This window comes from Lampris incognitus, chromosome 2 (genome assembly GCF_029633865.1).
Source record: "Lampris incognitus isolate fLamInc1 chromosome 2, fLamInc1.hap2, whole genome shotgun sequence".
In the NCBI taxonomy this organism is placed as follows: Eukaryota; Metazoa; Chordata; class Actinopteri; order Lampriformes; family Lampridae; genus Lampris; species Lampris incognitus.
In genome coordinates, this window is record NC_079212.1 from 110,158,798 (window position 1) to 110,185,603 (window position 26,806).

General features: G+C 42.3%; 1 protein-coding gene across 1 annotated transcript in view; it reads left to right on the forward strand.

The window, feature by feature from the left end:
* The window catches only part of igsf21a (immunoglobin superfamily, member 21a), a 396,954-nt gene that overhangs the window by 327,623 nt on the left and 42,525 nt on the right, over window positions 1–26,806 (forward strand). The gene's annotated exons all lie outside the window — the stretch shown is intronic.

Sequence of the window (26,806 nt, forward strand, 5' to 3'; positions counted from 1 at the left end):
TCCAAACCATTCAACCTGAGCTGCTGTCCCTCTAATATAATCATTAACTGAGGCTTTGTGGTATAAATTTTGAAAATTTTATTTAATTACACATGATTTATATTGGATACTTAATATTAGACACTTCACAATTTCTGGAAATAATACGAGATGACCAGTTGAAAACAAAGGTTGTGGAGCAGAGACCATGTAAATGAAACTGAGATAATGTGAATGAAAAGAAATGTAAAAAAATATGATTATAACAATCTTCAAAGTGTAACAAGGCTACATATTGCCTATAGTGATGAATGTGGAAAATGTGTCAGTAGTATGTGTGCCTCAGTAGGCTGCTGTCTTCCCATCTTGAGCTCAGTGGCTGTCAGGATAGCTTCCAAACTTCCCTCATCTCTGAAATGTATTAAGACGGTATAGAAAATGGGCGTCCGTGGAGTACAGCATTCCTGCCAACACAGGGATCACCGGTTCAAATCCTCGTGTTACCTCCAGTTTGGTCATGCATCCCTACAGACACAAGGTCTGCCTACCAACACGGGGATCGCCGGTTCGAATCCCGACGTTACCTCCAGTTTGGTTGTGTATCCTTACAGACACAATTGGCCGTGTCTGCGGGTGGAAAGCCAGATGTGGGTATGTATCCTGGTCGCTGCACTAGTGCCTCCTCTGGTCGATCAGGGCGTCTGTTCAGGGGGGAGGGGGAACTGGGGGGGAATAGCGTGATCCTCCCATGAACTACATCCCCCTGGCGAAACTCCTCACTGTTAGGTGAAAGGAAGCGGCTGGCGACTCCACATGTATCGGAGGAGATATGGTAGTCTGCAGCCCTCCCCGGCTCGGTAGAGGGGGTGGAGTAGTGACCAGGATGGCTCGGAAAAAAAATAGGGTAATTGGCCAAGTACAATTGGGTAGGGAAAAAAAAGGGGGGGTATAGAAAATAAATCAGTGGATAGATAAATTAATGAATGAGTGGATGAATGGATGGATTAATTGATAATCAGTTGAGTATTATCTAGCACTACCCTGACCGGATGCAAATAACCACACGCTTTATCACGATGTGGTGCAAATGAAGGTCATGTGTTGTAGATTTTAATCCATAACAACAGTTCTTCAAAAGGAATTAAATTAACCTTGTGTATGAGCTCATTGGGCGCACAGACTCTGATGTCAACTGGAGAGGTATGATTTTCATGTTCCATTAGTAATTTATGTGCGAAAAGGATGATGATGAAAATGATTCCTTTGATGTTTAATTCCCGCGCTGAGACGAGCCCGGCGCATGGGCTAGTCAAACCGCAGCGCTCGTGGCTAGCAAATGGAGGAGATGTATCTAACTAGTGACAAATGACTCTGTTTACTGAACACACGCAAATGCACAGCCACGCATTAACAATTGTAAACTAGTACAGTCATACGTAACTCATACACTCACTTATTGCAGCCACACACGGACACACAAGAAAAGGCCGCACACACACACAAACTGGACTACAAAAACACCTAAACCTGCTAAAACAAACATGAACAGATAGATATTTGTGTGCATATACTGCACAAACACAAATAAGTGTGCACATTCTCATACAAACACAGAACCTTACACCTGCATCCACAAAGTGAAACATGCATGCACCCAGTCTGATGCTCATATGCAAACCCACAGGTGTGTGTGTTCAAGAACAAATGCACACGCAAAACCTCAACCCAATGACAATTTTCTGAGTGAATCAGAGCAATCTGCTCTTGCTAATTATGGTACGCTGTATGAGGATCTTGCAGGCGCTTTAATCAAGACCTCAGACGGGAGGGTGCTGGGGTGGAGGGGCGCTCCACATGTGCAGTTAATAGGTAGGCAAGAATTTGCAAATTCATGATCCTTGAATGCAGCACGTAGCTCCCGTGAGGTTCATCGTCTTTTTCTCTTTTTTAACCGAAGCTTTAGTTGGAGGGAAATTTAAGTGGTCCTTTTCTCGGGGGGCTAAAATAGGGAACTGTATCATGCTGTCACTTGTGTTCAGTGGCACATATAGAACATTGTGGCACAGCTGCTCAACTCGCTTCAAACAAGAGTCTCCATAAATAAAACAAGGAGTAGAGCATGGCTATAGTATAGCCCATTTTGTACGTGCTCATCTTCAAACAGCTTTTACTACATAGTGACTGAATGGGAAAAGACATTGCTGTGGGGATTATTTCCATTATCTTGGGCAGAGCAAGAAGTGAACAAGCCTCAAAAAACAGGACGATTCTAACACATATGAAGAAGCACTATCATCTGATTTTGTCAGTGTTTTGTCCTTAATGCATTATTTCTCTGCATAGCTCTTTAAATGTTAACATGGCTATCACAGCCCCTTGGTGGTTGATTCAGAAGACTTCCCGCCATCAGGCATTTGGAAAGGTACTGAATGTCTTGACTAGTTTAGCAATAAAAAGTATCCTTTGCAACAAAGTGTCCCATGTGAAAAGGCAGCTTCAGATTTACTAATTGAGGGTGTTTTGGCAATCAGTTGAGTGTGACGCATCTCTAGTAGAAAATTGGATTTTTCCAGGGAATTATTTTGCAAAGTTTTTTTTTCTTCCAAAAGTACTATACATGGGCGTCCGGGTAGCATAGCGGTCTATTCCGTTGCCTACAAACACAGGGCTCGTTGGTTCAAATCCCTGTGTTACCTCCGGCTTGGTCGGGCATCCCTACAGACACAATTGGCCGTGTCTGCGGGTGGGAAGCCGGATGTAGCTATGTGTCCTGGTCGCCGCACTAGCGCCTCCTCTGGTCAGTTGGGGTGCCTGTCTGGGGGGGGGGGTAGCGTGATCCTCCCATGCGCTACATCCCCCTGGCGAAACTCCTCACTGTCAGGTGAAAAGAAGCAGCTGGCGACTCCACATGTATCAGAGGAAGCATGTGGTAGTCTGCAGCCCTCCCGGATTGGCAGAGAGGGTGGAGCAGCGACAGGGACAACGCAGAGAGCAGGGTGATGAGCCAGGTACAATTGGGGGAGAAAATAAAAAAACAAAAAAAAAGCTATACAAATAAGGGTTTATCAAAATAAAATGTTTAAAAAAAACATGACAGTGAAACTTACTCAACAGCAGTTCAGAGTGGACACCAACAGACGTGTATTCTGGCATTGCAACATTGTATTTTTATTTTGAAAACATTTTTTTATTGTTTGTGTTATTTTAATCTTTTTGTAAGTGGTAAATTGGATTTTGTAGGGAAAACTTTGGAGAAAATAGTCTTTATAAGACAATATAGTACCAATGAGTAAAATAATTTAAAAAAAAAAGTTTTTTATCCCTTTGAGAGTGAGTGAGGCCTTGCTGGCACCAAGTTAACTTAAAAATGTGACAAGTTAAATCTGAAGTCTGCAGCATGTTGAGCTCCCAGCTTACTTGAAATATAATGGTTGTTTTCATTTCTTACATAAATATGATACTGGCCTTGGGTGAAATTGAAACCTTCATGGAAATCTAGTAATATTGGAGGTAAATGTCACCATATGAAAATCATGAATGTCATTTCCATGCTAATGGGTGTAAATTTCATTTGCATGCCATTTGCATTGCTGGGAAAATGTTCGAATCCTGCATTGTATAGGTTTCTTTTTTCATTGATTGATTAACTGGCTCATTAATTGTCATGTGTTTGTTTGTGTAGCATACATCTCATATAACTAGTGTTTTAATGACTTAAGTCATAAAGACAGATTAGAAGTGTGATGGCTGATACAAACAGACTGTATTACAAATTCAGTACCTTTATGATGCATATCATATTATTTTACAGTGTAACTTCAACAATACCCTTCCACAGCTGTTTCACATTGTTCTAGAATAAAGATTCTGTAAGTACGTTATATTTTTTAGAGCTTCAGATTTGAATCATAGCATTTCTTTGTGTAACCGGTCCAGAAGCAGACAAACAAAGAGACAAGATAAACAAAACAGCTGTATGATGAGAGTATCATGGAAAATGCTTAGATCAACAAACTTGGCTGTGTCTTTTGAGGAATGGGATTCAGTTTGTGGATTTTATATTTTTTTTTCTTTTTTGGGGGGGTGCATGAGTGTGAATGTCAATCATGGCAACATTGTTTTTGTGTCTAGCTCCTGGTAAATAAATATGGATAGCTGCCTAACCGTAATGAAGTTGCGAGAACACACAGGTGGACAGAGTATCCCCACCTCTTTCAACAGGCATAGCAGAGTACCCATCTATCATTCTGATTGTCATCGACCAAAATAGCACAGTGGAGTTACACTACTCCCAAAAGTTTGCCCATTACCTCAGCTACCACACCACTGCTGCAGTAAGGCATCCATCTTAGTGCTCCGTAGCAATTGCTAAAACTTGCCAGAAATATAGACTCCTATAGAGTGTTTTAATATGCTGTGCACTTTAATGAACATCACTGGTGCATAAAACCACGTCATCAGCTTTATAGTCCCATAGTCGTCAAAGTGGATGACTCTCAAACAAGGGCCCCATCTATCAAATACAGCACAGGGGACATTATTTTCCCTTGATGGACCCCTTTTATCCCTTTAATATGTAAAGTTACACACTTCAAACATTGCCCCTTTCTCTTCTCCATAAGGAATGAATTGAATCTGCGGAGTATACTGCACCTTGTATTTGCATTTCTCTTTTCCTTTTGGTTTTTACTCTCATTTCCCTCCTACATCAAACTATAGTGGAACACAGCTTTACTGCAATATTAATTGCCTTTTTAACAGAATCACCACACCATCATCACATTTCAACAGACAGAATAATGACTTATTAATGGAGAAAAGTCAAGGATCACACCTTCGAGGAAAGAATATCAGAGAAATCCACGAATAAAACAGCTATGTTATTCATAGTACAAGTGGTCATTTAAATGTACCAGTGTAGTATAGTGTTTCAGTGGAATACCACGCAGGTATCATCCAACATCAGGTGATGCACCTCTGTTATTATATATTTTTACCCCTGAAAGAAATGCAACTTTTTTCTTTCTTTTTTTTTTTGGATTTTCCACCTTTTTCTCCCCAATTGTTCTTAGCCAATTACCCCACTCTCCCGAGCCATCCTGGTCGCTGCTCCACCCCCTCTGCTGACCCGGGGCGGGCTGCAGACTACCGCATGTCTCCTCTGATACATGTGGAGCCGCCAGCTGCTTCTTTTTACCTGACAGTGAGGAGTTTCACCAGGGGGACGTAGCGCGTGGGAGGATCACGCTATTCCCCCCAGTTCCCCCTCCCCCCCAAACAGACGCCCCGACCGACCAGAGGAGGCGCTAGTGCAGCGACCAGGACACATACGCACATCCGGCTTCCCACCTGCAGACACACACCAAATTGTGTCTGTAGGGACACCTGACCAAGCTGGTGGTAACACAGGGATTCGAACTGGCGATCCCCGTGTTGGTAAGCAACAGAATAGACCACCATGCCACCCGGATGCCCCAGAAATTGTTCTTTAAATGACACTGCATAACACAAAATGGAGGAAACATACCAACACAGTAGGGTGCAACATTCACCACATTCAACACTTGATGTTGTTGTTGTTGAGCAACTGAATACTCACTGTTCAGTTATTGGTTTGGTTGATGGACGTTAACGTACATGGAAAGGCCAGCAAAGAAAATAAGGTACACAATGTTTTTTTTGGTTTTTTTTTTGCAGTGAGCTGCAGAGCAGCTGACATGATCCATCTGGTGTAGCTACGCTGCTGGCGAGGCCAGCACGGGGAACATGGCGCACACAAGCAGGATGAGTTTAATACCGCTCATAGTTTTAAAGTCTTAAAAGAACACAGATTTGTGATTTTGTCAAATATTGAAATTGGACCATTTGGTTCTCAGGAAGGCCAGATACTTTCCAAAATTTTTTTGTTTTGTTTGTTTTCAGATATTGTAGACAGAGTTTTGGTCATAATGGAAGATAAAATGCACTCACATTTAACAAGTACACGTTTGTACGTCTTGTGATCAATACATTAAAACGGACATCCTATTGTGTTAATCTATCTTATTATATAATCTATCTACTCCTATTTGTACACTCACCATTCTACTCCTTGTTGACAACTATCTCCAAAACAGAGGCAGATGGCACACAAATGTTTGTTTATTGGTTTTTGTGTATCTCGAGCATGTCCAACTTGAAAGTTACTCTAATCCTACTCTTCACTCTTTGTCTGTACTTGCGGATAGTATCTATTGGAATAATGCTTTCAGAGCAGGCTATATACACGTTCATCCAGTGAACAGCTGAGTTTACAGATCGGTTCCTGTACATGATGGGATGGGTCTTGGTAGGATGGTAAATATCTATGGTAGTTATCTACAATATGTTTGCAGCAAAGTAAGATATATGTCGGTAATTAGACTTGTTCTTAGGAGGGCGTCCAGGTAGCGTAGCGGTCTATTCCGTTGCCTACCAACACAGGGATCACTGGTTCGAATCCCTGTGTTACCTGTGGCTTGGTCGGGCATCCCTACAGACACAATTGACCGTGTCTGCGGGTGGGAAGCTGGATGTGGGTATGTGTACTGGTCGCTGCACTAGCACCTCCTCTGGTTGGTCAGGGCGCCTGTTCAGGGGGGAGGGGGAACTGGGGGAAATAACGTGATCCTCCCACGCACTACGTCCCCCTGGCGAAACTCCTCGCTGTCACGTGAAAAGAAGTGGCTGGCAACTCACATGTGTCGGAGGAGGCATGTGGTAGTCTGCAGCCCTCCCCATATCGGCAGGGGGGTCGGAGCAGCGACCGGGACACCTCGGAAGAGTGAGATAATCGGACGGGTACCATTGGGGAGAAAAAGGGGGGAAAATAAAAAAAAATTTAAAAAAGAATTGCTCTTAGGTACTGCTTCTCTATCTCATCTTTCTACATTTTGTCGCTATCATGTAGAAAACATGCTCAAATTTGAGTGAGTTCAATGTCACTGAAAGCCTTACATAGTCCTTTGTTTGAGAGAAATAAAAAAAAATTTTTCCTGTGTATTTACACTCTGCATGTATAATTTACCCAGCTCAGCTGTCAAATGCCTCATTTTTATTCATACATTTTTTAAACTGAACATTTGAACATTTTGTCGCATAAAAGATTTTCATATAACCGTGTACTCTCTACAGTAGAGTTTGGGTACCAATGAGCCAATTTATTTTTATGGTACCCTTCGCAAACCCATATGTTCCAATTGGGACTCGTCCCCATTCCCATGTGGGAAAAAAAAACAAAAACTGGCAGACTGCATAAGAATTTATTTATTGGATACAACTAGTTCAAGATTTGGCAGAAGCTCAGACCCTGAAATAATAAAAAAGAAGCAAATCAAAACTACTTTCTGACATGAAAAAGACGGAACATCCTTTATCTAGATGGCTTGTCTACAGCTGAAATTGGTGGCCCTCTGCTCTGATATTGGTGCGGTTGTTTGTGAGGATTGCTTTGCTTGTCGACTGCACGTGGCTCCTGGACCTTTTTCTTTTTTTCTTTTATCTAAAAAAGAATTTGATTTTTGGATTACACTTAACCAAAAAACAGTAGGAAACAATTACACGTGTCCAGATGGAATTTGCTTGAGAGCAAGCCAGTGCTGTTAAGTTTTGGCGCTGCTAAAACAAGGGACAGCCAAGACAAGGCAAAAAAAACAAAACAGTATGACAGCTGCAGTAGTGTGCTGGGTGGCAAAACCTACCGTTCAGACTCGCCCCCATATCCAAAATCATAGTGGCTGGATTAAATCATCCAAATATTCTCATTGTCTTTTTGCATCTAAACAGAACCTTTTGCAGCCTCTGTTGTGCTCTGACATAAGGAAATAAAAAAAAAAAATTAGCATATTACTTTACCATGAACAGCAGTTGCACATACATACAAGATGAATAATTGTTTTGCTTGCTGAATAAATTTGCACACGCAAAAAATGTGACACTCAACACCGTACAGAACCCAAAGGACATAAACACACCACCCTGAAATAGCAAAATATAATAGTGTAAGTAGTGAGAATGTGTATGGCAATGTCACCGATAATGATTAGGTGAGTGTGTTACCAGGAATTTGGCAGATTAACAAATAAATCATAGAATATGGGAATGATAGACCTCTTTCTATACAGACTGCAAAAAGCAAGACCTTACAGTGTCAGCAAGTGTCTTCTATAGCATGCGCCATGACACAATACTGACCTGTAGTATCGTAGTTTCGATTAATATATTGCTCTGATTGGCAAGAAAAAAACTGTTATCATGAATGTACAGAGGAACTTTTGACAGGTGATGGTGATGTTGGCCCGAGTAGTAGTTGTTGTTTTTTTTTTTTTAATAAAAGCATACAACGACATATGCAGATCCTGTCTAAATTAGCCTACTAGACTCTTGATATGTATTGTAACCAGGGCCATTGCAGCGGGGGTGCGAGGTCCTGCTAATTGACATGCATGTGCATGAATCACAGTCATACGCACATAACCTGTTCTAGTTCTACTGCACGTGTAAGCTTGATGCAATAGATTGATAACAAGAAGAATAATACAGCATCATCATGCACATAGTCTCAGCTATGGCTTTTTGCTATTATCGTCTTTTAAAGAAAAAAAATCTAACTGTAAAACTATTAGCTTTACATCATCAAGTCAGCTGTATAATTTTCCCAGCTCACCTTATTTTGGCATGTTGAAGTATGACAGTATGTTACAATTCAATATTTCAGGTCTATAGCCTACATTTCATTCAGATTGTAGATCATTTTTCACACCCGTCAATACATGTAGCCTACAGGCACACTCACATGCATCGGGTAGCTTTGGACACCTTTTCAGCCACCACATCGCTGGAAATGGTGATAAATTTATCCAACAACCCTGGCAGTGACTTATGAAATTCTTCCTTCTTTTTATTTTTTATCTTTTTTATGAAATCAGTCGCGCTCTCATGAAACCAACTTTGTTTCCCCTTCTTCCTCGCTGTGAGCAGCGAGACGGAGCACGCAGTACGTAATGACACAAAATTGAATATGACAAAACCTTGTTTTTGTTAGATTTTTCATGTGACCTTGACTACCTTAACCATGCATAATGGAATTGATACACAGGGATTTCTTTTTAGAAGTATGTTGGGTAAAGAGCATGCATAAAAAAAATCATATATATATATATATATATATATATACATATATATAAAAAGATGCAGGATTGCAGGCCAGGCACGAGGCCCTAGAGGTGCGAGGCCCTGTTCAGTCACACACTTCACACAGCCCATGAGACAGTTTTGATTGTAACTACACAGCACTAGCTATCATGATAAAGGGAGAAGGAGGGGGAGGCTGGTGCTGGGTATCAGCAGGGGGGGAGTTTGAACCCATGGTCATACACATATGCATACCACGGTTTCCATTAGCCGTTAAATACCGTCTTTTTAACCGGTAAAATGTATGAAAAACCGGAAAAATAAAAACCTGCTGGTCAAAATGTCCGATAGGCATACACATAAAAAACGTAGCCTAGATTTAACGCTGGCTATCCCTCACCTTGACATTTCTGTTTTGACAGAGAAACAGCCCATTAACAGCCTGCAGTGCTCTTTTCCGCCATAGGGGTCCGCTCTTTCATTGCGTGATACTACCGCCTTATTCCTGGCCTAACAATGGGCGTCGCCATGGCACCGCTGCCCAAGGCAAAGCGCTTACACATGAGTTCAGCGAGCTACACCCCGACTGGGCTACACTGGCTAAAGGTGCCTGTTTCTCGCCCGTGTCGAGCGTGCCAGCAGAACAGAATTAAGATGGCGCAACGACATCGGCTGGACCAGGAGAGAGTGACGTGGCTTATGCACACTGCAAGCCGCAAAGACTATCTGGACACACTGTATCCACTGCCCCAGCATCCATAGCTAAACTCTTCTACTGAATTTACTTTAGGTCTCTGGGATATGAGTTCTTCACAAGCTATATAGAGTGTCTGCTCACAGAGGTGATGCAGTGGCTAGGACCCCCTGACTCCAAAACCACATGTACCCCCTGCTGGCATAGTGTCTATGCCTAGCTGGGTTTAAACCTTGTCCGTCAAATTTGTCTCTATCTCAGAATTCCTACTCAACTCGACTCACAATAAAAAAAAGAAAAAGAAAAAAATGGATTACCCACATTTTACACTGCATTACTCTTAATCCAGCCATGCATGAAGATGCCATGCAGCCTTATCAAAGTGGAGATTATGATATCCTCATGGAATATTCATGATGTACTTTATTACAGAGTTAGATAATACCATCATGATGCTGCATACCTTCCCCATATTACATTATCCATTTCCATTTGATAACTATAAAATTGGAGTGATATTTGTTGCATCTTCATTATACTTCACTAAAATCGAAATTAAACCATAGTGTCTCGATATTATACAATTATTGAATGCATATTGGACATAGGATTTAATGGATAAGTCAGCAATTATGTTAAAAACATCTTACCATGAGTCTCACAGGCTAGATTGGTCAAAATCAATACACACAATTGATTGAAAGCATGTGGACCCCTCATGCAATCATAGATTTATTTTATTTTTTTTAGTTTTTACCATGAAATATTCATTTATTCAGTTTGTTTGATCTGACTCAACAAGTTTATATTTACCAATTCCATATATTGGTTTAGAGGAAATCATACGTGTAGTAGAAAACAAAATTAAAAAGGAATTAGTGCAGGTGCAAAATTAAGTGAATCCCAATTTGCATTGGTTAAATCAAGTAGGTAAGTAGAATCAGGTAGGTAAATAATTGGATACCAAATGAACCAATCAAAGGAGAGATCTTTAGGGAAGAGTTTGGGCAGGACTCCGATAAATAGAGATAAGAAACCTATCCAGTTTGGTGCTACCCATCCAGGTGAATGCAAATTATACATGCCAAGAGGAAAGGCAGCCAGAAGACATCGGGAAGAGGGTAGTGAGAGCACATCAGTCTGGGGGAGATCAAAAAGATTTGCACTCCATCAGTCCACTGTGAGGCAAAAACAAACTTAATTTACAAACGGAGAGCTTTTAACATGACAACAACTTGGTCTAGAAGTGGATGTCCTTCCAAAATATATTCAAGAGCCACAAGATCAATAACAATAAATCAGGTAAAAGGCAACCAAACATAATGTCTACAGGTTTGCAGAACTCCCTTGCTGCATGTCAGGTAACTGTGCATGCTTCAACAATAAGAGCACTGAATAGAAATGGCATTCATGGGAGGGTTGCTTGGAAGAAACCTCTACTGTCTTAACTTTGCCAGAGACCAACTGAACAAACCTAAAGGTTTCTGGAAGTCTTTTCTCTTAAAAGATGATTCCAAAATTGACCTTTTTGGTCCCAATCAAAACCGCTATGTTTTGCAAAAATTCAACTCTGCCTTCCACCGAAAGAACCTTATCCCAACACAAGCATGGTGGTGGGACTGTCAAAATCTGCTGCTTTTCTTCATCTGGACCTGAACAACTCCACATCATTAAGTGAATCATAAATTCTGAGGTATACCAGGAGAATCCTGGGCAGATCGTCTGGCCATCAGCCAAGGAGCTAAAGCTGGGCAGAAAATGGGTCTTCCAACAAGACAAGGAAACAAAGCATTCAAGCAAATCTACCGAAGAATGGCTCAAGAGAAATAAGATTTGTGTTTTGGATTGGCCAAGTCAAAGTCCTGACCTAAATCCAATTGAGTTTCTGTCGCAGGACCTGCAGCAGGCAGTTCATGCCAAACACCCCTCAAACCTCATTCAATTGGCTGAGTTCTGTAAGGAGGAGTAGGCATAAATCCATCAAAAGAGATGTGAGGGATTAGTGGCTATAGGCAACATTTAATCCAAGTTATCGACACTAATGGAAGCACCACAAGCTATTGACTGAAGGGGTTCACATAGTATTAATTACACACACAAAATCTAAGTTTTTGTTAAATAAACCACTTTTTTTAAATAAACAGTGAAAATACTTTTTTTTGTTTCTGTCCTATAGTTGGAATATCTTTATTGAGAATTGGGGTTTAGATAAAGATTTTATAAGTATTTTAATATTTTGTTCAAAAATAATGACCATCTCTGTAGGGTTACTAACTTTCACACAACACTGTAAATGTAAATTACCTGATAACTAAATTAGGATTACCTAATTCATATTCTTAATCAATGAAAATGGGAAATTCCAATAGTTATCAATTCATTGTTACATAATATTTGTAATTTTTATCTGGTTATTTCCTAAATGTATTCTCAACCCTCTGTACTAGCAAAGATATATCAAAGGTCACCAATTATGCAAAATCTGTAATGGACCAAAAATTATTTGGACGTACTACTATTTTCACAAATAACCAAGAAAAGTGATATATAACATACCTCCTGAGGGACACGGACCAGGTTAATGACAATTTTTTTTGTGTTTGTGAATTGGCTGTTGAATGGCAAGAATATCACTGCATATAATATAAGGATCACCAGACGGATTTTTTTTTCCTTTATTTTCTTTATTGTAAGGAAATGGTGACAGCAATACTGATGAAATGGTACGTGTTAGAGGCATCCGGGTAGCGTAGTGGTCTATTCTGTTGCCTACCAACACGGGGATCGGCGGTTCGAATCCCCGTGTTACCTCTGGCTTTGTTGGGCATCCCTACAAACACAATTGGCCATGTCTGCGGAGGGGAAGCTGGATATGGGTATGTGTCCTGGTCGCTGCACTAGTGCCTCCTTCGGGGTGCCTGTTTGGGGGGTGGGTAGTGTGACCCTCCCACGCGCTACGTCCCACTGGTGAAACTCCTCACTTTCAAGTGAAAAGAAGCGGATGGCGACTCCATATGTATTGGAGGGGGCATGTGGTGGTCTGCAGCCCTCCCTGGATTGGCAGAGGGGGTGGAGCAGAGATTGCGATGGCTCAGAAGAGTGGGGTAATTGGCCCGATACAATTGGGGAGAGAAAGGGGGGGGATCAAAATAAATAAATGGTATGTGTTTAAACACCTCTATGAACAACATGTAAAAAAGTGTCAAGAGTGTGAGAAACATATTTGCATAAAGATGTGTAATGGTGCTCTTTAAAGGTCACATCTCACGAGTCCAAATTTTTTCATTTTTAACTCCATTTTAAAAGGAGCCCTTGATACATGTGCAGCCATTTATCTTGGTCATAACTGTGCCATCAACCCCTCCTAGCATGTCAAGCTGAAATATGAATTCTTCTCTCTGTCCCTGAATGCTGCGTATGCTTATCGACAGTTGGGGAGCTTGTGGCCGTCTGGCGGTTGGCATTTGATGTAGACTCTCTCAAATGCTTCTTTGGGGATTACTCATATGGTCTGGGGCAAAAAATGAGAATTGAATGATGGATACTATACTACCTCAAACAATTCTCTTTGGCCTCGTATAACTTTACAGCTCACTTTTCCTCCCCCTTCTCTGTAAATTAGGTATCATAAAGGAAATGTAAGAACCAGACCTTACAACCACACTGATCAAGCCATTTGTCTGCAACAACTCATGCTCCAGGGAGCCTTAAAGGCACGTGCATGCCCATGCTTTGTGAATTACCCAGCTGCCAATGGGAGGGGCAGGATAGGTCCAGGGGTAAAGGGCCAAACCATAACAGATTGCCAATCCAAGCCTTCAGCCCAGAGCAAATACATTCAAAAAAGGAGGTAAAAAAGGACTTTAGGGACAACGGTGCCAGTCATGGTATTATTGATGCTGAGCTGTGTACGGGGTAGAGCCCATCTGCCACTGTCTACTCTTTAGGAGAAAAAAAAAATCTTCCTTTTTGTCCTGCCCCAACTGAGCCTTCAAACTGTGCTGGCAAAATCCTCTCCTCTGTCCCCCTTGTCCTCATTATAGGCACAAAGCTTTAAGTCCAAGCCTGGTTTACCCTTGGAGAATAGCAGTCCGGGGAGAGACTGGGTAAAGCCATACACAGCCATGACATATCTTATTTCCTATGGTATGGCAATAGAGCTAAAGGGGGGGGGGTATCATAAATGTGCCTAAGCTCCCAAATCACTCTCTATAGGGACTGAAAGTGAGCTTCCCATAAAAGTTTCTTAGCTGTGAATTGTCCCTGAAAATTGTTGTGTATTAGGTGTGTGTGTGTGTGTGTGTGTGTGTGTGTGTGTGTGTGTGTATATATATCCCTCATTTGAAGTCTACAGCATTACGTCCAGTTTAGAGTGAGCCTTAGCTATGACTCACAAGACAGCTCTCATTGCTCAGTGATGCATCAGTGTGACCATATGTTTCCAAAGACGAGCACACACAAATGAACCTCCTCTCTCTCTCTCTCTCTCTCTCTCTCTCTCTCTCTCTCTCTCTCTCTCTCTCTCTCTCTCTCTCTCTCTCTCTCTCTCTCTCTCTCTCTCTCTCTCTCTCTCTCTCTCTCTCTCTCTCTCTCTCCTCTCTTTCTTCTCCTCTTAAACAAAACACATGCACAACACATGGAGACACACACGGGCACACACGTATCCATACACACTTGAATGGGGTATATGTGCTCGCCATTTCAACAACAACATTGATATGATTAATGGGCTTCAGAACCGGGGAACTTGTTCAATGTGACACAAGCTTTTGTCTCTGTGTGTCATCCTCTTCCTCTTCCTGACAGCCACCAGATTCCCCTCATCCACACACCCAGCTCTCCGGCTGGTTGGCTGGGGCGGAAGGACACGATATGAGCTGACAGCACTGTAATAACCCATGCAAATGAACGAGGTGGGGTATAAATGCAAGTGCTAAAAGCACAATGGGAAAGTGATTAAAAAGCATTTCAGTGTCTTTTATCTTGCGGTGCTGCTAGCACTGGGAATAAAGGATTTCAAGGGAGCAGACTCAGGTCACGGTTACTCTTGCCAGCACTTATTTCAATGTGTCGGTTTTCCCCAAGAGAAGACTTAACTTTGATTGTTTTTCTGGCTGCCTTATATCCCTCCTGCTGCCACAATCATAGCCCATCCAAGTGTGTGACTTCTCAAACTCCTGGATGCAAGCACATTGACAGAGACTCTTATCTTACCCAGCCTAACCCTCTACGGCACCCACTTAGAAAGAAAATTACTGTTTCATGTGCATCTGTCTTTTTGGAGGGCATAAATTCAAAAACAACTTTGAGTCAAGATCGTTCTCCAGGGTATGGTGAGAGACTGGTGGTGTAGACATTGTCAAGAGCTGGTACCATGAAATATGTTATGATCCTTTGTAAACCACAATCATAGCCCCTAGCTTGAAATTTTGAATAATTACCCAACTCAGAAAATGGAAAAAAAAAATTCACAATCCTGACTATCTGGAAAAATGTTGGGTGAAAAACCCATCTCTAATGCCAACGGTTGTTTAATTTGCAAAGATGATGCATGGCCCACTCTATTTTGACTGTCCACACCTCACTTCCTCTTTTTGCCCTTCTCTTGGGCACCAATTTCAAGTGCCACGTAAGAGATTTAGAATAACAGAACACAGACTTCAGCCTTTTTTATTTTCAGGTTTCTTATCACAACGGTTTGCTCACTAGTTAATCCTTTGCAGCAACCAGATAAAATAAATGTATACGAAATTGTCTTAAAGTCAGCCTTCCAGTAATCAGATTTAACTTTTCAAGTCTAAATACCTTGAACACAGCATAATGATACATTCAGCGACATTTTGTGTTTGTAAATGACTCATATTGCATGTCTTGATAACTTGACTCATGGCTGTTCTCAATTGTCTGAAGAGCTGTGGGGTAGTGGTCTTGTCCTCATTGACCTTCATGACGAGCAAGAGTTTGTGACAAGGTGGGCAACGTTTCTGAGGATTTGATCTTATAAGCTGTGTGTAAATGAACATTGATGACACAAGAGTCAGAAAGAAATTCACAGACAGAAATTGAATTAGGGGGAAGCTCTTTTTAAAAAGAGAAGTAAAGAAAAACTGAGGGAAAAAAAACACACACACACACACACACACACACACATATATATATATATATATATATATGTTGTTTTTTTGTGAGTAGAAACAGACATTACATAAATTGTCATGATTTTTGTGCTAACGGATGTTTGAAAATAATCAGTTTTGGTCTGACTAAAGATGCTTTTGGACACATATATTCATAACTTTAAGAGATTTACACTACATACAAGCACACATGGCACAAGGTCAACAAGTCTTTGAATCCAAGGCAAAGAACCAGTGCAAGACTGAGTGTTATTGGTATATAGTTAGTAGAGAGTCCACCCCTCAGCCAAAGGACCCTGGAGCATCACGTTGCTCCTGATTCAGGCCACTCCAGCCCTAGCTCCTGCATTTTTGTGTGACTTGCTCAAGCAAAACCAACTTTTGGTCCCTAGCACGCTTTTAACCCTCAGCTGTTGTTAATTTGCCATTACGACAAGGTTGAATTAAGTTCTGCTTGGTTTTTTGTTTGTTTGTTTGTTTGTTTTTTGTTTTTTTTGTCAAAGCGTCATTAGTCCTTCATGTTTCCTTGTGTGCATCTTGTGCTGTATTTTCTATCATTAAATATTTAATCCGTGTCCGTGTCTGCATTTGGGTCCTCCATTCCTGCACCTCCGTGACACTGAAGTCAGTCCCTACTTTGGCCTGCATCCACCTTGCTCAAGTATCGTTGACAAAGCTCCAGACAAGCTCTGTAACTGACACTGTGCTGACCTGGCAGTAGACAGGGCCAAGCGAAAAACCAAGTTTCTAAACAGGGATCAATAAAAGTATCACATTACCCAGGACGGTAAACAAGCCGTATCACTCCTCATTGCACAATGAACTCCACACACCCAGCACCTGCTAACCACATTCTTATGTTCTGATCTTGTGTTCGCTTCCTCTCATTGTTGTTACAGGTCTGTAAGTATCAGTGGCACTGTGCAATATCATCACTTCTTGGTAGTATAGCTGGTTATATTTTCTAATTTTTCCCTGAGCTCTAGTTGTTGTTGTCTCTGATCCATTATGATTCTGTCCCGTAGCGCACAATGAAACCTTTCGAAGTTAGGATGTTGCATCAGGATGAAATAGCCCAAAGCCGGGGTCTTCCCTACCTTAAAATATGCTCATGGAGCGTCTTGGTAGCATAGTGGTCTTTTTCATTGCCTACCAATATGGGGATCTGCGGTTTGACTGCCTGTGTTACCTCCGGCTTGGCCGGGCGTCCCTACAGACACAATTGGCCATGTCTGCAGGTGGGAAGCCGGATGTGGGTATCTGTCTTGGTCGCTGCACTAGCACCTCCTCTGGTCGGTCGGGGTGCCTGTTCAGGAGAGAGAGGGAACTGGGGGGAATAGCATGATCCTCCCACACGCTACGTCCCCCCAGTGAAACTCCTCACTGTCAGGTGAAAAGAAGCAGCTGGCGACTCCACATGTATCAGAGGAAGCATGTGGTAGTCTGCAGCCCTCCCCGGATTGGCAGAGGGGGTGGAGCAGCGACCGGGATGGCTCGGGAAGAGTGGGGTAATTGGCTGGCTACAACTGGGAAGAAAAAGGGAGAAACCCCCCCCCCCAAAAAAAATGCTTGTGTACCCAAAACATGCAGACATATTGCATATGCACCACAACTGCTTTAGTGAACCATATTCAATTTCTTGGATGATTAAAAATAAGTACAGATAATCATGACATAGTTATTGGCCCTATAAAAACCACCGGAAAACTACATTGTAAATTCATCTGTGCGGTGAAATGTTTGGAGTATCGCTTGTGATTTGGGGAATGGTGATTAAAAGACAGAAAGGCCATCAATGTAATAGTTGTAGAAGGAAACATGCTACTAGACACATAAAGCTCACGCCACTGTTTCACTTTCTCCTTCTGTGTGATTAAACCTGGAAGAAAACACAAATATGGCAGCCAAAGCTAAATTACAGCTACAATTACTGATTTTTCAATCCGACGTGATTCATATTGTCAGGGGACCTCTGTTTTCACCAATATAGACATGGCATGTTCGCATGGGATAAAAATTACTGACAAACTCCACAATGATCACAAATTACTTGGATGCCGCCATATATTAGAGTCCTGTGCAAATGAGGCCCAGGACATTGCTGTCAGCTTTTGCGTTTCCACTGCCAGTGTTTTCACTTAAGATTCTGACACAAGCCTCTTGCTTGGGTGAATTAAACAGAGATACGTCCCCATTGGCTTGGGAGTTTGGGATTGACAGCTTAAAATGAATGCAGTTGGCTTAGTCAAATCGATACAGGAAGGTTTTGAATGTTTTCTCAGTGCAAACCTCACCTCCAGCTGTTACTACTTGACATGGACTCAAAGACGGGGCAAGGGCAAATTGATAAAGAGAGGAAAATCTCGAAAGATGATGAGATGGATTTGATATGTCCAAGTATTTGTTAACATTTAACATATACAGACATCCCTACTTCTATCTTTCTATCCATACCCAGTCTTACCAACAACATTCACACCTCAAACTCTGAAGACAGTCGTCTCGAGGCTGTAACTTAACTCCTAGTTTTTGTATGTATTTCCACTTGTATCACTACAGCTGCCAAATGTTTTCCTGGGTATTACACCGGCTTCTGCAGCTGCGGAGTTGATGTGAAAGTAACATAATGCCGGTGAGCAAGACCTATATTCAAATACCAAATTTAAATTCTTCATATTTCATTGTGTGGTTCACAGAATGAGGATTATACCCTGCTTGATGCAGAAATATTCTTTCATCCCAGGATTGTCCCAAAAGTCATATTTAGACAAGTCTTAGCTGATGTTGGAATGCCATTAATTTGCTATTGCTTGATATTCACTTAGGTGCTGGTAAATTTCAGACTTGACTTTATATTGTGCCAATGCATTAAAAAAAATGCCCGTCAGGGTGTTATTCATTAATTACATGAGATCACCTATATAATAAAAGTCCAGCGCGAATATGCCCCTCTGATCAGTGAAAAAGAAAAAGAGAACAGATAGACAGATACTAGATAGATAGTTTACTGGCCACATGACCAAGGCCGGTGGAATTTGTTTTCGGTACAGTATGTCAAAACTCTGCAGACACTCCACATATGACAATTTTCTTTAGCAGACACTTTTAGCCAAAGTGACGTACATCTGAGAGGTAGTTGGCTTGTATAGCATTAGGCATCGAAGCCACTGAGTCTTGCCCCAACTGGGTTTGCACCCCTGATATCTGGTGAGAAAGCTGGCATTTTTACCTCCTGAGCCATCCAGCTGCATATATAATCATGCAACAATACAGTGATACAATAGCAGAACATATTACAGACCACCACATACAGTAGGTGAATGGTACGTATGCATATGCATGCGTATGCCAGGAGTGTGTAGGGAGGGGGACTAGAGGGAGGAAGTCGGGGTCCTGATAGCTAGGGGGAAAACGCTGTTTGTGAAGCATTAGTCTTAGTGGACAGTGACCTGCAGCGTCTCCATGAGGGAAGGAGTTGGAAGATGAGATGAGCAGGATGTGAGGGGTCGGAGATGATCTTCTTTGCTCACTCTACAGTCCAATGAGTATGTAGAGATTTAACTGAGGGGAGTGGGTTGCCTATGGTTTTAGAGGGGAGTGGGTTGCTATGTCTGTTGTCCGATTGATGTTCTGGGATTGCTATCAAAAATGTCCATCAGTTTGACTGTGAGCTAATGGTCACAAGCTGCTGTTTCAGTGTGTTAGCCCTCATCCAGAAAATGATTAATTTAAAACAAACCCCTAATGTCTCTAAAGAAGTTTCTAAAACACGTCTAGACCTATCAAATATTTGTTTTCGTCCTTTTTTGTCTGAATTTTCCGATGAGTTGTCATTTGATCTGTGAAGCCACTGTTTGACAGCATGTTGCAGGTAGAAGGACAAGAGCTGGAGTTGAGTTTTCCTCACCGTAGAAAGGTTTCGCTCTTTCTTGCTTGAATAGCTTTAGTCATAAGTACTTCAAATCGAGAAAGTTTTAACACTTTCTTGCTCGTCTCATCATCTTACATTTTTACTACTGGGGCGGCACGATGGCCCAGTGATTAGCACTGTTGCCTCACAGCAAGAAGGTCCTGGATTAGAACCCCAGGCCATCCCAGGTCCTTTCTGTGTGGAGTTTGCATGTTCTGCCCGTGTCTGCAAGGGTTTTCTCCGGGTGCCTCAGTTTCCTCCCACCATCAAAAAGACATGCATGTTAGGGTTGATAATCCTGTCTGTGCCCCTGACCAAAGCAATGGAAAGAAGAACTGGAGTCGGTCCCCGGGTGCTGCACGGCGGCTGCCCGCTGCTCCTAGCTGGAGCTAGGGTGGGTTAAACGCAGAGAGTGAATTTCATTATATGTATGTACAAATGAAAAAGTGTATTCTATTCTCTTCTAGCCATTGAATTAAAAAGTATTCTTTAAGCCATGGAGTTTTGACCATCAATGTCAGACAAGTAAAATGTTCTGGACACTATTCTCTCGCTGTCACTCAAAGGGATCATTTGTTGAGAAAGTAATCCTCTGATGATTTTGATCTGATCACACTGAGGACCTCAATGTCTCTCGCAATCATTTAGCCGGGTGAAGCCATTCAAAATTCATGCTGATTACTTTGGGACCCTTGGGCTCACGATCGAAAAGTACAGCTTCATCAAACACTTATCGCTGAATTACTTTCACTGAAAGGAAGCCAAGGATGACCTTGGTGTGCTTCCTTTGAGATACCCTGCCCCCCCCCATCCACCCACCTCTTCCCATACACACTGCCACCACCTCCATTCAAAAACAAGCCCTCAAGGATGCGATCCTGAGGGCTGGCTGCCACGGACATGGGGATGCTGGGAATGTGTCTCGTGAGCTCGGCTGTCTCCAGAGCTCTAAATCCCTTAATTATCAGGCCAGGGAGAGCAGCCTCATGGGAGCACTAAACATGCTCCTGTTCTGCACGTGCTCCAATCCCATTTGCTTTTTTCCCCCTTTTTATAACTCTGTATGTCAGTGGTGCTTGGAGATGAAGAACAAGAGATAGGATGGAGTACTTGAGGAGGGAGGAACTATTGTCTGTAAAACTGGTACAGTAGTGAAGGAGAGGGACAGGGGTGACTGCCTTTGGTACAGGGGGACATACAAGGAGACGTATTCAGAACACGTTCTGTCCTGTTGCTTTTTTTTTTTTGGTCAAATGGGGGGACTCACAAGAAGTAAGCTAGCAACCCGTCACGATTCGGAAGAAAGGCTCAACGATCTTTTACAGGGCTTCACCGTAGTTCGTCACGTGAAATGGTCTGATGTATATGGAGATTTGTTCACTGAGTTTGATGTGTGGATTTGTTTATCACTTCCGATTATTAGCTATGGATTATCTGTATCTTATATCCTGCTTGTTTACATGTTTGAAATAAATCATCATTCATTCATGGTACGTACTCGAGGACAGTGGTGGGCGATATGGAAAATATTATTATCGTTATGATAATCAGAGGGAATTCTAATATCAATATATATCATCATATCTGCTTATGTATGCAAAAAAGCCATGATTAAAAACTAGTTTTAGTTATAACTAGTTTTCAAATAATATTCCCTCAAATATTTCAGACCTCACTTTGTAAAAATTGTAGGTTGTAAGATAAATTTCCACTATAATTAATTTAGACAACATAATAACTGTTTATCACAATATGCCTATTTCCAAAATTCATCCTGATACAATACCATAGAAAGAAAATAAAAGATAACGATGATTTATTGCACAGCCCTACTTAAGGCTATAGAAAGGGAAGAATGGGGCGTCTGGGTAGCGTAGCGGTCTATTCCGTTGCCTACCAACACGGGGATCGGCAGTTCGAATCCCCATGTTACCTCTGGCTTGGTCGGGCGTCCCTAAAGGCACAATTGGCCGTATCTGCGGGTGGGAAGCCGGATGTGGATATGTGTCCTGGTCGCTAGACTAGCACCTCTTTTGGTTGGTTGAGGCACCTGTTCAGGGGGGAGGGGGAACTGGGGGGAATAGCGTGATCCTCCCATGTGCTACATCCCCCTGGCAAAACTCCTCACTGTCAGGTGAACAGCGGCTGGCAACTCCACATGTATCAGATGAAGCATATGGTAGTCTGCAGCCCTCCCTGGACCAGCAGAGGGGGTGAAGCAGCGACCGGGATGGCTCGGAAGAGTGGGGTTAATTGACCGAGTAAAAAAAAGGGGGGGTCCAAAAAAAAGAAGGGAAGAATGTAGGATCAATGAGATGGATTGACTGTTATGCTGGAAGTTGCAATGGTTTGCCATCAACAGAGGTACACGCAGGGAAATTCTATTTAGAGATCCTCTTTGTCATTCTAATTGTGTGTTCAAATAAGAAAAAGGAAATGACAATAGCTGCCCATGCATGCAGGAGCTTCCTTTGACACTCCTGTCAGAACTCAAACCAGTAGATTATAATAGAGTTGGGGGATGCAAAACATCAGCAAGAAACATAATGGCCTTTCTTCTTCCTGTCTTCTTTGTCCTTGAAAATAGACCAGCTTGTTTGATACCAAGTGTCAAAACATATGAAGGGGTACTGAAGAATACAAATAAAAACAAAATGCCAATGGCCTACAAGCCATAGGATTATGAAGCTTTAACTTTCAGCAATTATCAGTGGCTCTGTTCCCTTTGCTGTTTGATATGCTGAAGTAGTGGCCCTTAGGAATAGTCATAAAGACCAGATGCAATGTAACAAATATGACATATGGCATGCATACAGAAATTAAAAAAAAATCCTGTAGGTTGCAAAATAGCTTGTGTAGTAATCCCAGGCACATTCAGCAGAGGTGCTTTCGGCTGAGTTGCACTTACAGTAGCTGTAGTGTTTTCATTATAAAAGGTAGAAAAAAAAGAGTGATGGTTAGAAACTCTGCACTCTTTGTTTCTGTATGGGTACCTTTTGAGTCTTTTAAGAAACCTCCAGCAGTATGTCAAAGATATCGACATTCCCTTTTTTTTCGCTAAAAAGTTTCTTCGTTTTCATTTTTTTTCTTTTTCCTTACACATTGTCTAGAAAACTTGTCTATATGGTGGCTTTTATCATTTCATTTCATTTCACAAGTTGAAGTTTGTCCTGTCTGTGTTTAAAATCTGTACTCAGCATTATATTGGCAATTTCATGGTAGACACTAACCTTGTCAGGGAAGAATTTCTTCTTTTTATTTGTATTTTCACCTTATTTGGTATGCAAGCCTTACTGAGGGTTTGCACAGAGAGGTAGGTGACCCTGTTTCAAACAGCCAACAGACAGGTTACCAAAAACAAAAACAGTAGCATAAAAGCAATGGGGAAATAAAAGTGCCGCTTTTAAGTAGTGGGGGTAATCAAGGTGCAGTTTAATGAGGTATTTAACCCGATCATCATATGCAACCATCTTAATCCTTTAAAGGATTGTTGTGCTTGTAAATGGTGTTCTGTGCGTGGTCCTGGTTTTCATCACGTCAGATCTTTCATTAAACCTTATTGCTGCAGCTTTGACTTAGATGGCTCCCATGAGGAGTCTCTCTGCTTTCCGCAGGGCAAAGGACAGCTGAACGTACTGAGGAATGAACAGCTCTAGTTTGCCAGAACAAAGATGTCAAAGTGGGGTCCACGGTGCTCCGTGATCTGTTAAGGCGGTACCAGGGCTCCCTAAACCATAGAGTTTAATTTTACACATGCGTTTGTCACAGAAGTCAGTTCAGTAAGAAAGCGTAAAGGAATTTTCAAAGGTATCCCTCTCTCCTCTGTCACTTCCCCACATGCTGTACACTGTAGGCAGGTTGCAAAAATTCACTCATATGGAGGGACCCTTGGACACGGCTTCACCAAACAAGACTATGTGAAAATTACTCTTTGGGAACCCCTTAACTAGGCTATAGTATTGTCCCTGCAATTACATTCCTGTTAGCCAAGAGATCTTTTTGCAATTATTTCAGACTAGTCTATGCTGGAGGTATTGATCACAGAAAGTTGAATCGGTTCATCTGGCCACAACTTTTAGTGGGAGAAACGTTTCATCATTCATCTAAGTGACCTCGTCAGTGTCAACTGACTGCAGGTATCCCCACCCTTATAAACAGTACAGTTGCATAACAACAAAACCAATGATCAATTTCATATGCAAATAGGCATGACCACCAACTAGAGTTTCAATGGCCATGTGTACTATTCACAGAGGATTTGGGAATAGTTGCAATCACAGCATTGTAAGATGGTGACAGAAGTACTCTTGCCCCCCCCCCCTTCCCGGTTCAGGGATGGTCATTCCCTCTTAACATACATGGCCTCTTTGACTCCACATTCAAACCAGCGTTCCTCCCTATCAAGGATGTGCACATCCTCATCCCTGAAAGAGGGGCCACTGGCCTGTAGATGGGTGTAGACTGCAGAGTCCTGGCCTGACATGTTATCTCTTTTGTGTTGTGCCATCCTCTTGGCCAGCGTCTGTTTAGTTTCCCCAATGTACAAGTCACGGCAATCCTCCTGGCACTTAACCATGTACATACACTATGTTACTCTGTTTATGCCTGGGAACCTGATCCTTGGGGTGGACCAACTTCTGGCGCAGCATGTTTTGGGAGTTTAAAGCAACTGAGACACAGTGTGTGGAAAATACACGTCTCAACTGTTCCAACACTCCCGCCACATACACAATCACCACTGGTTTACGCTTAGGCAGCTGTTGTCCTTCTCTCATTGGTCGTCTGATGTACTGTTTGGGCATCTTCCTGGCTTTGTGCCCCAGTAGCTGATGAGAGTCAAACGTAAAGTACTGATCAGTATGTGTTGGTTTACGGTAAACATCACTAATCAAATGTCTCCCATTACCAATTGCAATTTCACAGTGTAAGAAGGCTAATGTGTAATTTTCCACATCCTCCCTGGTGAACTTGATGTAGTTGTCCATAGAGTTAATGTGGTTGGTGAAACATGGTACATCCTGAGATTTGATTTTAACCCAGGTGTCGCCCACAAATCTGAACCAATGGCTAGGTGGTGTCCCTAGATAGGACATCAGAGCCCTCTTTTCCACCTCCTCCATATACAAGTTGGCCACTGCAGGTGAGACTGGGGAACCCATAGCACACCCATGCCTCTGCCTGTAGTACTGCCCCCTGTATTTCACCCAGAGGTATTGATGGTACACGTCAGTTGAGGCGAAACCCCAATCATACAGTGATTATTGAGCTCCAAAGCAAACTTTTACAGTAATATATTGAGGGTTTTTTTTAATTCAGGCCAGTTTGGTCTGAATTAATTCTCAGAGGTAGTGCATTTAATTCTGTGCAGAGTACAGTGAAATTATTGAGATCATTACGTTGTATTAGCAGTCAGCTAAATTGGTAAATGGATCATAATCCTCAACTGCACCAAACAGGAAGCTGTCCAGCCATTTTGCATTCAAACAATTTGTCGTTGGTGTTGGGAACCCATATATTGACTGCTGCCACACGCTAAAAATGAGCAAAGTGATTTTTTAATTTTTTTTTTACAGAATCAGATATCCTCAAAAACACCAACATCGAAACCTTACAAATGTGAATGGGAACTGTCTTTGTTGGTGAGATTGTGATTATTTGCTTTGCATAATTGGATCAACTTAACCATATTACAGCCACTTATACACCTGACAGTACTTCTAAGCGCAGGACTGGGAGCATAGTTGTTCGTGAACAGACACCTCTGACAGCTTATCATATGCTGAGTTGAGACAGGCCTGTCAGAGAGCTAATGGAGTGCTCTAAGGTTAATTTACAACCATATGAATCCCATCAATAAGCAATTAAGAGGTGTGGAAACAGAGAGGCACCCAGGCCAGCAGCTGTATCTCCCCAACCCCCACTTGCTTTTTAATCAATTAATCGCGGTGACATGTCTGTTTAAAGCCACCCAACAGATTCAGACATAAAAGTGACATGTGAAAAAGGTGCTACTACCATCTTCACCTTTCTTATTACCTTATCTGCCTTAAGTGTGCCTCCTGAAACCAACACGGGGATCGGCGGTTCGAATCCCTGTGTTACCTCCGGCTTGGTTGGGCGTCCCTACAGACACAATTGGTCGTGTCTACAGGTGGAAAACTGGATGTGGGTGTGTGTCCTGGTTGATGCACTAGCGCCTCCTCCGGTCGGTCGGGGTGCCTGTTCAGGGGGGAGGGGGAACTGGGGCAATAGCGTGATCCTCCCACGTGTTACGTCCCCCTGGCGAAACTCCTCACTGTCAGGTGAAAAGAAACAGCTGGCGACTCCACATGTATCGGAGGAGGCATGTGGTAGTCTGCAGCCCTCCCTGGATTGGCAGAGGGGGTGGAGCAGCAACCGGGACGGCTCGGAAGAGTGGGGTAATTGGCCAAATACAATTGGGGAGAAAAAAGGGGGAGATCGACAAAAAAAAAAGAAAAAAGGTGTGCCTCCTGAATCCAGAAATTGTGGAGACTACCCAATAGGTTCTTGTCCCACCACACACACAACAAAATACACACACACACACACACACACACACACACACACACACACACACACACACACACACACACACACACACACACACAGTGTTCTCTTTCCTTTTAAAAGTATGTGAAACTGTTTCACAGAAACTGTTTCATGTGATCATGTGGCAGACAGAATATTTAATATCCACCCACGACGATGCCGGAAAAATATTCAGGGAAGATATGCAGATACACAATACACATGAAACGCTCCGCTTCTCTCAGCCTCTTCAGCTGATGTCGGGAAAAGTGCTTGTGTTATTGCAGAGTCCTCTTCAAGACTCAAGTTGGTCCTCGAATTTCACCTGTGCAGCTGGCCATCATTTGCTGTAGTTAGTCTTTCTTGGCGTCTTAATTCTGGAATGAA